This window comes from Dermacentor silvarum, chromosome 7, assembly GCF_013339745.2.
Source record: "Dermacentor silvarum isolate Dsil-2018 chromosome 7, BIME_Dsil_1.4, whole genome shotgun sequence".
Taxonomy (NCBI): Eukaryota; Metazoa; Arthropoda; class Arachnida; order Ixodida; family Ixodidae; genus Dermacentor; species Dermacentor silvarum.
Window position 1 is genome coordinate 62,902,621 of NC_051160.1, and position 14,415 is coordinate 62,917,035.

Below are 14,415 nucleotides of genomic sequence, written 5' to 3' on the forward strand. Positions count from 1 at the left end.
CGATGACATCGGCGTAGCTTAGTGCAGCAGCCGCAGGACGATGTTGATGCGGGTCTGGAAAGAGCTTGGCGATTTCCTGCTCGATCACGCAACGGAGCCCGGGCATAACATTCGTTGTGGGCTGTTGCACATGCGGCGGCTGAGCGAAGGTTAGCAAGGAGAGCTGGCATGCAACTTCCTCCCGAAGGAACGATTTCACTTCTGTCAGAAGTGCTGTCTGGTCGGAGATGGTGGCCAAACCAGCAATGTGTTCATCACGCGATGAAGGGCGACGTGTCATGGAGCGCTGCCTTCGTACCTCCTCGTAGCTTTGGCATAGAGTGACGATGTCTGTCACGGACTGAGGATTTTTCGCAAGTAGCATGTTGAACGCATCGTCTTCAATCCCTTTCATGACATTTCTTATTTTGTCGGATTCCGACATCGTCGCGTTGACTCGTTTGCACAAGTCCAGAACATCTTCAATGAAGCTGGTAAATGATTCACCCGGCTGCTGTGCACGTTCTCGCAAACGCGATTCCGCTCGCAGCTTGCGCACCGCAGGGCGACCAAACACCGCCACCAAAGAAGTCTTCAACGAGGACCACATCGGAAAATCGGTCTCATGGTTGCTGTACAAGAGACTGGCGACACCCACGAGATGGAAGATAAAATTGCTGAGCTTTGCGAGGTCGTCCCATTTGTTGTGACCGCTTGCCCTCTCATATGTTGTCAGCCAGTCCTCCACATCGGTTTCGTGCGCACCGCTGAAGATGGCAGGGTCCCTGTGGCGAGGCACTCTAGAGCACATGACAGACTGAGGAGGCGCTTGCTGGGATGGGGTAGGTGGCACTTGCTGGGATGCATCTTCTGGCATAGTTGAACGAAGGGTACGGGATCGAAGCTCCAGGATTCACGCTGTAGGCAGAAGCACTCTCCACCACTTGTAAAGTCGCTTATTAGGCACCATCCTTTTGGAACGACTGTTAGTTCAAGGCCCGAGCTCTCAGCACGAGCGGCGTTTCTCGAGGAGAGCGCAGGAGGGATCGACCCACTAGAAAGGGCTGAAGAGCATGACCCTTATGGCGTTCGTATACTTCGCTACAGCACCACTGAGCCGAGGGTAGGCTTGCAAACTGCAAAGATGTAGTAAAGAGGAGATGGCGACTAGGATATTGGCACCTGCTTTGTGCCCTTCTATTTTATTTAGACTAAACTCACTCACCCCAGTGATTTGCAGAAGTCGCGCGACCAAGTTGGTCACAATTGTGTCAGTCGCTCGATGCTCATTTTTTCAGTTGCGCAACAACAATAGCAAACCTACTGAACCAATCAGCGGCACAGGAGAAGGACGTCTGCTTATTAAAGCGATGCTTTCTTTTTCTCTTCTCCTGACTTTCCGGGCGCTGCTATGGTCTTGCTCGTACGCACCGCTGCGTTTCTTGCAACACCCCCAGATAGCGCTCACCTCCGCGTATCCCAGCCGGCGGCATTTCACTGTTTGTGCATATGGCATGTGCTGTGCATGCGTTCCTATGCGTCAAAAAGTCAGGTGCTGGGCTGTGGAGGTCGCATGCTGGGCTGTGATAGTGTAAACATTACAATCATGCATAGCCCGAAGTGAGTGATTGGAGCTGGCGTCTCTGCTGGCAGGCGTGGTGGTAAAGCACGCTGCGCTGCCGCGTGCTCACTCACCCCTGCGATTTGCTGTTGTTGAGGAAATGTTCTTCTGTACACTTCTGCCACGATGCGATGTGACATGTGAGGCAATGATAAGGCTCAACCCCCTCAGAGATTATGAACAACGACGCACAACGCCGCCTCAAGCAAACACGTCTCCCTGTGTGTTCTGTGGACTACGCCGACAAACAGCAGTGGTGCACACAAGGCAATGTTTAACATCAACTCACCACTCTCGTATTCCAATAAACGCTCAACAAATTACACATTTGCCCCCAACATCACCGCTAATTATCGTCCATCAAAGCAAACAGCATATAAAGCTTCGCTTAAATTGATTTCCACACTGCGTGGGATCCGCATATTTTTTTTACATGGTGATGACAGTGAGAGCAGACGTGAATGAAATCAATTATGAGACATTTCGATATGGTGATGAGCCGGTTGCACTTGCCGCTGTGATCGTTGGTCACCTTGAGTCACTCCTCGGTCGACAGTCACGATCGGTCGCACGACCTCTGTCAATTGCGGGTGTGATTGTATTCTTAGAGCGATGTCCATAATCTTGTGTAGGTCAAAATAGTGTGCAGGGAAGCACATTTGCAGACTTATGTATATTCCCTATTCATTTCTGTGTTCCCCGTTTTCTGAAAAGAACTTACCTATTAAATTGCCTGGGACCCTCGTACCGGTTGAAAGGGTGTCGGGGTGGAGGAGGTCTGTTCCAAGGAGGATTACCCCGTCCACCATAGCCCATGAAGGCCCCTCTACCATACGGGTTCATCGGGAAACGAGGGGGCCCATTCCAGTTCCTGTTCATTTCGTAGTCACCGTCGTCGCCAGGCTCTTCTACCAGTGATGAGTCACCCTCAAAGGAGCTGTCCTTGGAGGAAGGGTTGCGAGTGTCGTCTCTTGATCTCAGACACGGTGTTGGCTCACTGCTGTCCCGTTGAACAGACGGCCTCTTGCTTGGTTTGGCTCCTGATCCGTCAGATGGCCAACTCCCCCTTCTTGACGGCTCCTTTTGCTGCTGAAAGTGAAGTTTGTCATGAAGTTAACCGCTAGACTGCTAGGAAATATAAGGGCACAACTAATGCACTCTGCGAGTATACGCCTATAAATCACTAACATAGAAGAATTAAAATTGTGCAGAATCCATCGATGATGATTGTCAATGTAAGCGAATAGCCGAATGCTTCTAGAAGACTATTCGCTTTTGATGATACGCTTCATGGCAAATGCTTGTTGTAGTGAGGATTTCTAGGTGGCGCTTGTTTCATTGCATAATTCCATAGAGAACTAAGCCATTACGCAGTACATCTGTAGAGGTAGCATAAGTGGCTTTATATATAAGCCGGTTCGTCATATGCGTGTTGTCTCAAGCAGTGCGAGCGCTGGCGTGGGACGCGACTGCCATCCTCCTCTCCTGCCGGAGTTCTCTACCACAGCTGTCACATGGGGAGAGGGTGGTGGGTGGAGAGAAGCGCTGTTCTAGCTAACACAGTACCTAAACCTTCAGACGTCACACAGCTCTCACGTGGTAGTTGGTGTTCGGCGACGAATGCGCTCCGCAACTTGGCTGCGTGATAGCATGAGCCCTGTGCATCAGCACCTCACAGTGCCACACGACCCCCAGTACATTCCATATTCGCTCGAGCTGGCTTACATTCTAGAATGTACAACAGCATTTGTGTCGTGCACATAATCTGATTAGACAAGACTCTTTCGCGACGAAACACGTGACAACATTTGAAAACTTTCGGATACAGTAGGCACGTCTTGTGCCGAGCGACAAATCGATATCAGTGACAATCCGGTGAAAAACAGCTACCATCAAAAAGCAAATATATCTATGTCTGATAGTGTGAAGGCAGCGAATGTAGTAAACTTACGTTGTCTTTGTAGTCCTGTGAATTGGTATCGTTTGACCTTTGGTGCCCTTGGTTGCCGTACCTAGTCTTTCGATCACAGTTCTTGAGGACCTGCTTAGTGCTCTTTTTGCCGACGGCCGCACGGTTTGTCGGCTTTTTTGAGCCTCTGTACTGCTTGGCTGTCACCTTTTTGACCTGTTTTGCCTTGGAAAGTGGCTTCTTTTTGTTGGCTTTGGACACACCCTTTGCTCTTTCACTCTGTTTTAGGCTTGGTTTAGGCTTCGCTCTGGATGCTTCTTCCTTTGCCAAACTAAACAGAGGCAAACCGAAGAACGGTTAGAACAAACACAGACGATGGTTTCACATGAAAGGAACATCACAGAAATAACACCAGGTCCACTGTGGCTATTGTCTGCCACAGTGCCAGTGCTACTAGGACAGATTTAGTGATACCATAGTCCCTCAATACTTTTCTGGTCACGAAACTCCGCCGTCACTCTATGGGAGAGCTTGATATGTTGCATGAAGGCGCCGCGCTGCGGCGCCACCGTAGCTGAAAGGCCACCTTTCTCCGTGGTAAACCCGGAGAGACTGCAGACGCGGCTGGCGTGGGCTGAAAGTTTGGACGCGTACTTTATATTTGTGATTGATTTTTAGGCGAGATCCGAATTCTGTCATTCTGTGGCACGTTCGCCCGACGATGCCGTTCAGGTGTTGTGTGCCGGGGGGCCGTTGCGGCTACAAAGGCACTCCCGAAACGGTATCGCTACGTTGAATGCAGAGTGTTGGTGAGCACTTCGAGAATTGGAAGCGAGCCATACCGCGGCAAGAAACGGACGATTTCAGCTTCGAGTCCAAGCATGAGATTGTGTGCGCGAATCACTTTGATCCATCATCCATCTCCGTACGTACGGATGATTTCACGATAAACATTGACGCCGTATCGTTGCCGAGGGACAAACCGCGCCTCAGGCCAACTGTCATTCCTCGTGTTTTCGACGGCCTGTGTGTGTGCGTTTGTGCGTGTGTGTGTGCGTTCGTGCGTGTGTGTGTGATTCTCAGCCTGTTCTGTCTACAATATTTGTTTCATTTATATATTGCAAATAAAATCGGTGCCTATTAGTATCTCCATGAGAATATAAGCACACATAAAAACTTTGTTCTGGTTTAAACAATAAAATATTTATGACCTCCAACCATGATTGCACTGTGTGTGTGTTGATACTTATAGACGGCAAATTATTCGCATAACCACTTAGTTTGAGTTCATGCCTATGGATTTCGCATGCTGATAGCAACAGCTATTGACAATTGTAACATTTGCTTAAGGTTGCTACCTCAGCGCTGCGCGGCTCACAAAAGGGCCATGCCACAGAAGTAATTTTGTTTCCTGAAGCAAAGTAGGCTTCCAGCCGTGATAAATGGGACATTAAGAACATAGTGCAACAGGAAAAAACAAGCTGTCAGTTTTCTGTGTCAATACAACTTTCAGATCGTTTTTCACTCTACACTACAGCAGTGCTGAGTGAAAGCGAAAATTAAATGTTATTTCTCATGAGAATTTTCGCGAGTTAAAACGGCTACATTTGCTTCAAAGAAAGTTCGCGATTCAAATACTATCATGCGTCGCTGTTCGCCAAGGAGGTATGGTACTGAGTGCAACGGACCGTCAATCCTCGTCACTCTGCTTGTGCGAGTTAGAGAATAATAAGTGCAGGGCTGAGTCAGTCGGGTATAATAATCCGTTTGGGTTTTCATAGGGTACATTGACAACGAAAATCGTGTTTGAAAACTTTGTCGCACATTTGGAATAATATACGCACGAAAACTAGCAAAGCTTGCGATACATGAAAAATGACAATACTACCCTTCAAGCAAGTGTTTCATTCACGGCTACGATCTGCCGATGTACCTGTTCCAAACTAATTCTGACGTCATAGAACATTTTATCTTACGTGCGATTAGAATCTGTCACCGTCGCCTGAACGGTTCGAGTGCAATCGGAATTCACTAACATCACACGACCTTGAGCTCAGGTTGTCGTTTACTGGCAACGCCACGCCGCTAATGTCTTATTCTTGTACGGCGCATAAAGGCTGCTTAAAAGTTTTTAATCGAAGCCGGTTGGGCCAACTAACGACAGATTTATCAGTAAGAACAATTCTATGCGCGTCGTCTGCTGACACACGGAGCCGCCAGCCGACTTTGAGATTGTTTACTTTTTGTACGTGCCTTGATTTCAATTAGAAAACACTCTCAGATGTTCAAGTTTGGATACTGTAACTGGCTACGACAAAATAAAATGTAAATAAAATCTAAAAGAAGCTGGGCTTTCGGCCGCAACGCGACCAGAGCAGAAAAAATACCGCCGCTGCCTGCGGCGGCCGCTCGGCTAGGTGGCCTTTCTTTTACTACGGCGCCCCTAGCGGCAGGCGCTGGCTCTATATTAAACTGAGGCGGGAGTTTCGTGACCAGAAAAAGCTATTAAGGGACTATGGTGATACCTAAGATTCTCATTTTCGTACAAAGCAATTACACTGAGATACTGTGGCATTAAACACAGCTTCATGAGAACACAGCTCAAATGACAGGGAGGACTGTAATGCCACACATGCCGCGAGTGCAGACAAGGAACTCAGCTGCTGGTTCTTGCCATTATGATCACTTTGTCTGCCTTTGTGCTCAAGAACACATGCTACTAACGGCATGAATGCATGCCAGCATGCTGTTAATCATGTTATATTCGTGCCTTCCATTTGCTGCCATGTTTCCATAGAACAATGCGCAGTAGATTGAGAACCTACATGGTAACTGCTGGAGCACAGGGTGACCTCGCAGGTTCGCATGCTACCATGGACAGTTTGGTGCGCATAACGAATTCTTGCCCAAATTTCAGACTACACTTCGAGAACATTTGTACATTCTTTGTCCTTTGCAGTGTACAGTGCAACATACTGTTAAAGGAAACACCCCAATGTATGGAACCCACTTTGCTGGTGCACTATCTGCAAGTGCAGGTCAAAGCTACATCAATGCACTGCACAGGTGCGTAGTAGGGTTGGTCATATCGATTAATGATTAATTGATTAAATGCATCCCACAAATAGATTAATCTTCATCGATGTCCACCTTTCATTTAATCGACTTAATCGATTAGGCCTGTTCGATCAATTGTCTTCGAGAGTTTCACAGGAGTGGCGGAAAAATTTTGAAATCGAACTGGAATGGCAGCGCATAAGCAATGACTGTACGGTTGTGGTAGAGTGACTGTCGTCTGTTTTTCCGAGTCTTGAGTGATGCCGAGCCGAGCGCTACCCCTCTCTTCCCCCACACCGCACTGAAATATTTCTATATCAGCTATTAATGAACCAATTTGAAAAATTATTGTGGTAGAACGCTCCCTAGAGGGCACGAACAACTTCCAGCGTGTAACCGACCTTTGCTATGTGGCCTTAAAAGGGGCCCTTTAAGGTGTGCAATCTCACCACAGCTGAAACAAGATGCACAGGCCTTAAAGGTACTCAAGAGAAAAAATTTTTGAGTTGTATTAGTAAAATAGCCTTCGTCAATACCAAGAATGCCACTCTTACTGTGAGAAAAAAACTTGGTAAACCAGAAAAGACGCAACAACGAAAGATGGGTGGCAACGCCGTCTTGACGTTCCCGCAACAGGTTGTTGTTACGTCATGAATTGTGACGCCGTCTCCTGAGCTAAGTTCATTGTTAATCAATATAGATGGTGTGTTTTAAAAGAGCCAAAGACTGCATGTTGCAAGCTTTAAGAACATTTACGGAGCCACAACGGCCTAAACACGAAAAAATACTTTCGAAATCTGCGTTGTCAGACTGGCGTACTAGTACTGAGGAATCTGTGTGAAATCTAAAAAGCCGAACTCTGAGCTTTGTTTCGCTTCTAATAATCCACCAAATATCAAGAAATTAATGGAAAATATAGTTTTGGAAACACTGCTTTATCTGTCTAAGCTGATGCAATGTTTTTCTTTATTGTCTCTTTAAGCCAGCCAAGTGGAAGTGCATCCCTAGAAGTGTCTCTAAGACCCCAAGAGTGGCATCAAAATTTAGAAGTGCCTTTTGAAGGATAAAAAAAAAAAAAGCGTTAGTGGAAACTACAGATGAGGTGCTAAGAGAGGGGAGAAGTTGTGCCAAATGCAGTCCGAGGAAGAAAGAAAGAAGAGAGAAATGACCGTTTCACAGATCGGCCAGCCAATCACCCACGTTTCCTTGTACATCTCAACCGCCCGGCGATGTTTGCGGCCACAAAGGTGGTCAGCAAAGTTCTGCAGTGGCCCTGCCTTTTTCTTGCAGAGGTCGCAGATGTGATACCAAGTCCTGAAACATGGATGCACACTCTGTAGTTGCAACAAAGGTAGCGGCCTCAGCAATGCCACGAGATGTCCTACCAAGTAAAATTGCAATTTGAATAGGACAACTTGTCTGCATACATGTTTAAAAAGAAAAAAAAAAAAAACAAGTATGCAGGCAAGTTGTCCAATTCAAATTGAAATTTTACTTGGCATACATGAACGGTAACATGAAGAGAATGTGATTACATCGAGTTAGGTAAAGTAACCAGGCTGATTTCAGACACCTGTCTTCATAGGTCAAAGCCAACAACAGAAATGAAGAGCTTTAGATTGTCCATACATACATATTACCCTTGACAGAAAACTGGGGTGCCAGAAAGAAATCTATGAGTAGTCACTTTGGAGCCGTACTGTGGTACAGGCTTGAATGAAAGGGGAGGACAGCTACTACTGCAGTGAGCAACCGTATTCTACTTGGCTGTTTGTGAATTGTCGGCAGCAACGCAAGCGTCCATGTGCAGCCCTTTTCTTTTTTCAATTTCCTTTAACGAGAACACTTGTGTAACACAAATGTTTTAATCACATTGTTGTTGGACGAAGCGTCCCGAGAAGTCGCTACCAGCATTCCTACTGCCATCTACGTCTCCCACAACCTGTTATTTCGCAAAGGGGTAATATGTAAGTGGACAAGCTCAAACTTTCTAATATCAGGCATCCATCACACCCCTTTTCATCAAATAAAATCTCCCCCATTTTGTATTGTGCTCGAGTTGCCCCACCACTAAAATAAAATCAAAATTGAATACAAAAATTTTCACGGGGATTTCACTGCTGTTCATTATACACAATAATTCGTTATATGTGGGTTCGACAATATATCTAATCCCTATATCACTCCATTTTATGTGCTCACATCGACAAGAGGTCCCCCCACTAAAGCTTTTCTGCTTGGGTCTGCCTCCTACATGTTGACAGAGTGATAGTAGTGGTGAGGTTTGTGCACAGCTGGACACCTCTTCTAACAGCAGGCAGGTAAGTTAACCAGGCTGAGCCTGGTTGACTACCCTGCACCGCGGACGGGCGAAAGTGAAGCGAAAGATGAGAAGTTGCATGTTGAAGTCTGTATGCAGGCATATTGATTGAACCCTTTTACGGGTGGCGGGTAGCATCCTTTCCCCTACTATATGCATGTAGAAAAGCCATGGGAGGAATAACTCCCACCACAGAGATGCCTCGTCATCTTAAAGAAACCTTATAAAACGAAATTAAAGAAAAAGCTCTGGTGCCCTCTGTTGCCCTAAAAATGGAGCTATGGCATTTCCATTGCTTTGGGCTGGTCTCACCAACGCTGGTTGATCATTACACATTAGTTTGAGGCTTAGGTGTACAAAAGCTTCGAAACAGTTTTCTTACCAATAGAACAGAATCATTTATTTGGAATTTCCTGGGTGTATGCTTTGTTGCGAATATGTGCCAGAACAGCAGCATAACTGAGCATGGAAGAAGATGTGGCACATTTACCGGGGCTGCGCTGTGCCATTTTGCGCAGACCCTTGCTTCGGGCAGTAGCACAGAAAGTGAAGAACTGTTTTTTTTTAAGTACATTTTTTCTTGTTTTCTGAGCGTATGAGCCATGGAAAGGCATTCCAAGTGTTCTGTAATTTTTTGAGTACTAAAAAAATAACTTGACTTTTCTTCTGTGCACTCAGCGGCGAGTGACACTCCACTTGCGACGTTTAGATTGGGCAAAGTGCACTTAAACCGAATGACACTCTCCGTAAGTGCACTTAACTTGCCCGCTTGACAGGGGTTTAAGTTACTAGGCCGTGCAGAAGAAGTCTGCCTGTGAAAGGGTTAGACATACTGCAAGTGGCTACAGAAAAGCCAAGATTGAATGAGTATTGACGCATACTTTCAAAGTTCTACAAAGTTTACTACATATTTTTTACATGCAAATGCATGACATTTAGCAAGTGTGAAGGCTGGCAAACATTTATTACAAGATATATTAATTTTACACTTTAACTGGTCTGGAAATGCCAGACTCAGCGTCATCAACATGATCACCCTGTCGTGATGCAGCGCAAAATTTGCCAACATTGTGTAGCAAGAAGGCTATGTATGACGACACTGCTCATATCGTAATAATAATAAAAAAAAGTAAGAAAAGCTGTGATATAGCAGGAACAGAATGAGCCCGTGTATCATGATGTCATGGTATCGAAACTGAAACTGGTCTGAGGAAACAAGTATTCTAGTGAGTTATTTAGGGCACACTGATACTTGCCAGCATTTTTTCTATGGTTTAGAGGGCTTGAAACTACGGTTGCCAACCATCCCGAATTTAACAAGACAGTCCGAACTGTTCTGTAAATATCCCGAGCGCCGACTCGACCGTGTCGGAACAGTTAACCCTTTAACTGCCACTATCGAGATAACTCGTGAAACCACCCACGCGCACCCCCTGCTATGCCCGAGTATACTCGTGTTGCTTTTTAAACTCACTCCCTGCCACTCCTGAGACAACTCGCGCAAAAAAAAAAAAAAAAAAATTGCGCTCATGTCCCGCCAGCTATGAAGAGGACACCTAAACACATAGAACTTGTAAATTCAATTTTAGAGAACAGATGGAGCGCACATGTTTACACCCGCGCCGCTTTGTCTCGGCAGAGCGCAGCAGCCATGGTGAGTCAACGCGCCACGTGCGTCCACGCTTTGACGGCCGAAGAAAATCAAGAACTGCTGATGAATATCTTTACATGTCCTACGGAGTATCATGGTGCATTACTAGCATGAAATTTCCATTGAACCAACATGAAAAAAATACCCAGCAGGGGGTGAGGAGCAGTAAGAAAAAAACCCGGGAGTGAAAGGGTTAAATGTGCCGAGTTGTGCTTTTTTTGTTTTCTACTGAATTACAATCAATAAACCAGATTTCCTTTATATGAAGCCTGACAGCTCGTTTGCACATTCTTCTCTTTTGTCTTCCATTGGACTGTCAGAAACATAAAGGTGGTTTTGTTTTTGTCCCGCTTTTAGTTCTATTGTAAGCCCTAACCATTCACAGTCTTTTATCTGTATTGGTAGCCCCGATGTGTAGGCAACTATAGTGCACCTTTCTTGTTGTAAATCCCGACAAGGTAGGTCTAAAACTGGCGGCTGCTGGCATCGACAGGGTCGGTGGTCACAAGCCACCCCCTCTCTCTAGTTCCAACTTCGTCCCTTCGATATATGGCAACGCTACCTGAACCTTCATTTAACAGAAAGAAATGACACGTCGAAAATGCGGTCAGTAATCTAAGCTGATAATAAAGCCGATTGGGAAGCAATAAATTCCCCTAGTGAAAATATGCAGCTCTCTATAGTCTACGCTGCAGCAGATGACACCTGTTCATTGTACCGTGCACGTGCTTGGCTGTGTTTTTCCAGTGCCAAATGTGACTGCCATTCTTATTATGGTAAACGATGGGACTGATCTCATTAGGCTATATACACCTGCTCTGTAAGTGTCATGACAGCAAGTATTACGAGACTTGTATTAGTGTAAACAGATTTTGTATGTGATGTATAAGATATTGATTAGTTTGATAGAAGTTTCTATTAGCCAAGTACAATTCTTCATTAGTTTCTTGTCAGTCCATTAGGAATGTTCATTTGGTACATACAGTCGATCCTGGACATATCGAACCCACATATAACGAATTATTGTGTACAACGAACAGCAGTACAATCTCGTTGCAATTTTTTTTACAAATTTTTTATTTTATATATCGAATTATCTATATATCAAACTTTTTTGTGACCCCATTCAGATTCGATATATCCGGGTACGACTGTATTAGTTTACAGGTAAACTGGTCAGTGTATATACTGTAATGGCGCTAGCTGATAGGTTAACAGGAATACATATCAGGGTCCACTGTCAATGTATTAGGACTTACAGTTCAAGCATTCTGGCCTCGTGAGTAGTAGTAACAGACTAATAAGTTAATGTATATTTGCACTGGAATTTTTATAGAAATATCAACGAAATGCCAGCTGCTTTTGATGATCTTTGATATGTCAATAGGTTCAAACTGAACCTATCACTCAAGATTCGAATCCGTGACCTTGCGCTCAGCGGCACAAAGCCCATGCCACTGGGCAACCGCAGAGGGTACCCTTGAGAGGAGGCGTCTACGCCGAGTTTTTAGATCTATGAATTCATTTTATATTTCCTTGTCCTCTTCCACTCGGCACAAGGTTTAACACTTTTGTCACTATGTGAAAATGACCATTTTTGAGTGGTCTAAAAAAAAAAAAAAAAAACAATTTGTCCCCCATAAACAACAGCATGTAATGCAGTATTATGAATTGCAACAAAACTAATTGGCACTTCCAAATACATGTTTAAGAAAAAAAAAACTTTAATAAGTAATTCAAAAATTTGCTAAGGCGACATATTTTTTGTCTGGGGTCCATTTTTCCTTGAGGAAAATAAAAACTGATTCTGATTCTGATATTTCAGGCCACATGAAAATAAAGCTATATAAAATCAATACAGCTACAAAAAATAAATGTTAAAAGAAATTCAGGAGATGAACTTCACAGATAAATGCTCCAGACCGCTTTTCTATATGATTTAATCAATGCACAATTGTTCTTTGGCTAGAAAAAACACAGTAAGGTTGTTATTTCCAATGCCTGTGCCATGCATCGAAGCTATTCCTGTACGTTGCGAGTGAAACATTGTTTTTTTTTTGTTCAACTTCATGCTCCAGACGGCACATCTTGCAGTATTGCCTCTTCTACATTTTCGTGGGGTGGTGTTCTGGCATTGGTTTTCGAGTAGGAAGGCGTTTGCGATCATCTCTGTCAAACCACAGCAGCTGCTGGAAAAGCTCGATTCTGAACAACTGGCTGAAACAGGCACTTTTTTGAAACTGTTCCAAACATTTTGAAAATGCCTAGTTCTGCATGTTCGACGAGTGGCCAACCTGTTGTGGAGTGCCACTGGGGAGAAATAAAACTTACGGAGATGAAACCTATTTATTTATTACACAGGGGAGTGGGTAGACAATAAGCATAGTGCACAATAATGTAACAAAGGTAAGGCATGGTAATTCCTAATTATGCAATGTTAGGTAAGGCAGATTTAAGATCGGGTGTTATCATAAATGGAAACAATGTCGGAAAGATGGCGATTCCAGTCTAGTGAAGTTCGAGGTAAAAAAGAGCCAAGAAAGGTTTTAGTATGACATGGCTCGATACAAACCTTAAGGCGATGGTCAACACGGTCAGATATACAATATGGCTGAAGGACGAATTCGTCAAGGAGGGGCGAGTGATAGTAAAGCCTACGAAAAAAGTTCAAGCGAAAATTATTTCGGCGGGATGCTAATGACGGAAGAGAGATATCTGATTTCATAGAAGTTATGCTGGCAGTGTCGTTATAACGGAAACACTTGAAGTGAGTAGAGCAATTCTGTACCATTTCCAGTGAAGCAACCAAATTGTTAGTGCTAGGATCCCAGACTGGAGTGGAGTATTCTACTTTAGATCGAATGAGTGTTTTATATAATAAGAGTTTTAAAGATGAAGGAGCTGCTGAAAAGTTACAGCGTAACCTAACATGCAATTAGCATTGTTAATTATCTTCTCAATATGCAAAGACCAACTCTGTTTAGATGTGATATGGACACCTAAATATTTATAGGAGGAAACCGCGGCTAAGGGAGAGTTGTTCAGGTATTATGGAAAATGACTACTAAATGCACAAGAGACACGCATCACTTTACACTTGTTAATAATTAATTCCATTAGCAAAGTACTGCACCAACAACAGTACATAATTAGTGGCAGACAGCTAACCAGCATTGTCTTCTAATTATCATCCTTCAGCTCAGTAAGATTGTACATCTGACAACGTAATGTCGACCTCCGACTTTACTCCCAGTGCTCTAACCACAAAAATTTCATTGGGAAATTTGCTTCTTGCCACGCAAGTGGCAAGAAGCAAAGTTTCGCCGCAATGTGCATGCTTCTGTTTACTAACTGTTGTGTTAAGAATAACAGTTTTGCTCCAGAAACAAAACCAAAACAGCTTTTTAAGGCCCTTTTCCTGGGTTGCCTACTGGATAGGTGTTATGCATCTGAGCAACTATCTCAACACATTGAAATTGGGGAATGAAATAATCGATCACCAGTGATCGATCTGAAGTGGTGTGGCAACAAAAGAGTTAAGCCAGTTTATCACTGGCAGGAAGTATCCAAAAGATGATTATGAAAACTAACCAACTAGCAACTGCAGTTGCCACCTAAGTCCACAAACGGCTACCCCTACCGACATCCCTAGTGGCCATGGCGACACCCTGGAAATCGCCATGAGATTGATGAACTGCAGTGCTGACTGCTACAACCCACCTTCACAAACTACAATGGCTCATATGTAACCCTAAAATTGAGCAGGTTCCTAGCATGTCTTACAAACGTCAGATGTAAAAAGCATGAAAAATTGCTGTCCACAAACTGAAAGTAGCAGCATTGTAAACTTCCCATGCCTCGATTTCATCCATTTTGTG

The 14,415-nt window shown here is 44.4% G+C and overlaps 1 protein-coding gene across 8 annotated transcripts in view; it reads right to left on the bottom strand.

Moving 5' to 3' along the window:
• The window catches only part of LOC119458913 (zinc finger protein 106-like), a 129,201-nt gene that overhangs the window by 84,096 nt on the left and 30,690 nt on the right, over positions 1 to 14,415 (bottom strand). For 3 of the 8 annotated variants that reach the window (XR_007467865.1, XR_007467867.1, XR_007467863.1), the window contains 3 exons: positions 7,767 to 7,880; positions 3,552 to 3,840; positions 2,322 to 2,689 (listed from right to left, as the gene is read on the bottom strand). The gene's annotated coding sequence lies outside the window, so the exon portion shown is untranslated. Of the gene's footprint in view, positions 1 to 2,321; positions 2,690 to 3,551; positions 3,841 to 7,762; positions 7,881 to 14,415 lie in introns of all 8 variants that reach the window. The other 5 variants (XR_007467866.1, XR_007467868.1, XR_007467862.1 and 2 more) reach the window with 3 other exon arrangements.